Source organism: Protobothrops mucrosquamatus, unplaced genomic scaffold (assembly GCF_001527695.2).
Source record: "Protobothrops mucrosquamatus isolate PMUCROS unplaced genomic scaffold, P.Mucros_1.0 scaffold6486, whole genome shotgun sequence".
Classification (NCBI taxonomy): domain Eukaryota; kingdom Metazoa; phylum Chordata; class Lepidosauria; order Squamata; family Viperidae; genus Protobothrops; species Protobothrops mucrosquamatus.
Genome location: NW_015392310.1, coordinates 12125 through 15101, shown reverse-complemented (window position 1 = coordinate 15101; position 2977 = coordinate 12125).

Below are 2977 nucleotides of genomic sequence, written 5' to 3'. Positions count from 1 at the left end.
CTCCCGCCGCACTCTACAAGGCACACCTGGGGATTAAGATTTAAGGAGATACTGTGGGGTGGGGCATTTGCCGGGAACAAACACGGTATTTTAGGACAATTGTGAATTGTGCTCTTGTCTTTGTTTAACCTGGACACCTTGAATACCGGACTGGCTGGTTTCCTGCTTTACAACCACAGACTGCAATTCTGAGTCTCTCCTTGCAGACTGCAGGCAAGCTGAGATTTAAAAAGGACTCTTTTAAGTTTCTGTTTTGTTTTCTTGTTATCTGTCTGGCCTTGAGGACATTGTCTACTTCCCCGGCTATATTGAAATTGCCTTCAGCCAAAGGCAGCTGAAAGGAACGTGAGTGTGTGCCTTGATGGAAGGCTTGCCAGCATATGTGGGAGCTTTTGGGGAACATTGGCAGTTATTAAATGACTGTTTATCTTGCCAGCCAACTGCTTTGCCTCCATGCGGGGCCCTGGGTCATCACACCTTCAAATCAGTGATCACTGTTGGGGTGTGTGTGTGTGTGTGTGAGTGAGTGAGTGAGAGAGAGAGAGAAAGAGAGAAGAGAGATTTTGAATATGTTCTAAAAAGGCTTCAGAAAATGATTGGTACTTTCTTGGTGGCATCTTTGTTGCTTACGTTCTGGTAAGTGTATAAGATCTGTAAAAGATCATATATATTTAATAACTAGCTGTACCCGGCCACGCGTTGCTGTGGCTCAGTCTGGTTAAATGGAAAAGAAAGAAAAGAGAAAGCGCACGTTTGTAATATGTTTAATTTCACAATGCTAGCATGTGTTGCTTTTACGTCCAACAGATGGCACTGTTTTTCAAAAAAAGCATGTTTTTACCTGTCACAGGTGTGACATCCATATAATAGTAGGTATATAAAAACACGCGCGTATTCGAATGCAACGTTGTGTCAAAATTTCAAAGCAATCGGTGAAGAACTTTCGGAGATTTAAGATTTTGAACAAACGAACATTTACATTTTTATTCATATAGAGAAGAAGATAGTACCCAATACCTGATGAACCTAAGCTCAATCTTTCTTCCACTACCGATACTGACTTAAACCATCCCTTTAACGAGAGCCATTACAAATGAGTACTTCCCCCTCCTAATTCTCAGAGGTGACTCAGAAGGATGTCATGATTGATAATATCAAAAAGTACTGAGAGATAAAGCAGAAGGGTCACAATATTCCAGTCCCACCAGTTTACAAGTGGGACCAGCATTGTTTCCATGCTGTACTGAAGTTATTCCACATTTTCTGATTCCTCAACAGGACCCATTAAAGCTGCAACCCTCACCTCAACACCCCACTTCCTCAACAACTTTTCCCAAGAATATGAATCAGGTTGTTTTCATATTTAGCTTTTGTTATGCATTTGCTGTGCCTCTTCACAGAATTTGAAGGGTACTTAATATATCTTAAGCTAGATACCTTAAGCCTACCACTTCTTCCATCTCATTTCTTTATATACAAAGAGGCTAAGACAGAATCCTCAAAGTACATTATCATTTAGTACAATTTAAACATTTCTGGAATCATATCAAATTAGGGCTTACTCTGATAACATGTGAAGCCTGGGTATTGCCATTCGGATGTGCAATTATGTTATATATTATATAAATTATAATTATATAGTGTATAATTATAAAAAGGGAAATCAATATTCTACTACTCAAAAGATAGGGCAGTATTAAAATAAACTATTAAATATAGAGAAAATAAACTGAGAAACCAGTAGGAACGAGCAAATGGCAAATAGGATTCCTCCAGTGCAGGGAGAAGTTTGACATCTTATTTCCCAGGAGTTATATGAATTTTCTGTAGAAAGAACCAGCAGCTCCCTTGGATTTTCACAAACTGCAACTTAAATTGTGCTGTTCTTTCATCTTTTTCATCTTCTTTTTTTCTCTGATTAAAAAACAGATGATAGCATACACTACATTAGAGAAACAACAAATGAAGGTACCTCTAAACCTGTATGTATACTTGTTGGGCCCTGTGCTGATGCAATAATAATAATAATAATAATAATAATAATAATAATAACAACAATAATAAAAAATAAAATTGGAAGGGACCTTTTCGGATAAATGACTGTGCAGTCTCTTCTTAAAAACCTCCAATGTTGGGGTATTCACCGCTCCTGGAGGAGGGTCTTTTTTACATCGTGGTGACCAAAACCGGATGCAGTATTCCAAGTGTGGCCTTACTAAGGCATTGTAAAGTGGTATTAATACTTCACGTGATCTTGATTCCATCCCTCTGTTAATGCAGCCCAGCACTGTGTTGGCTTTTTTGGCAGCTGCAGCACACGGCTGGCTCATATTTAGGTGATTGTCCACTACGACTCCGAGATAAATTTAATGATAAATTAAATGATAAATTTAAATAAATTTAAATAAATTTCAGAAGACTAGTGGACACACGATTAAAATTCCAGCCGACTTATCCACTGGAGTGCAGCTTGCTGTAGGGTGAAGCACCTCTGAACATTTCTGTCTGGAAGAAAATTTGGAAATAAAAAGAGCCGCTTTCTGGCCTCCTTTCGCCCCTTCGCCTACCTACCTGCCAGCCACTCATGGGCTGGCAGGGGAAGCGTGGGGAGAGAAGCAGGGTAGAGGGGATCGTTTGCTGCCAGTCCTCTGAACCCACAGAGACTGGATAACAGGAGAGCCTGCTTCCTCCTCTCTCCCTCTCATGGCCAATAGCAGAGGTAGGCAACCTTGGCTCTTTGATGACTCGTGGACTTCAACTCCCAGAATTCCTGAGCCAGCATGGCTCAGCTTGGAAACCTCCCCCTTTCCCCTCAGCATGGCTGGCTCAGGGATTCTGGGAGTTGAAGTCCACGAGTCATAAAAGAGCCAAGGTTCCCCACCCCTGCCCTATATCAGGGGTTCTCAACCTTGGCAACTTAAAACTTGTGGACTTCAACTCCCAGAATTCCTGAGCCGGCATGGCTCAGCTTGGAAAC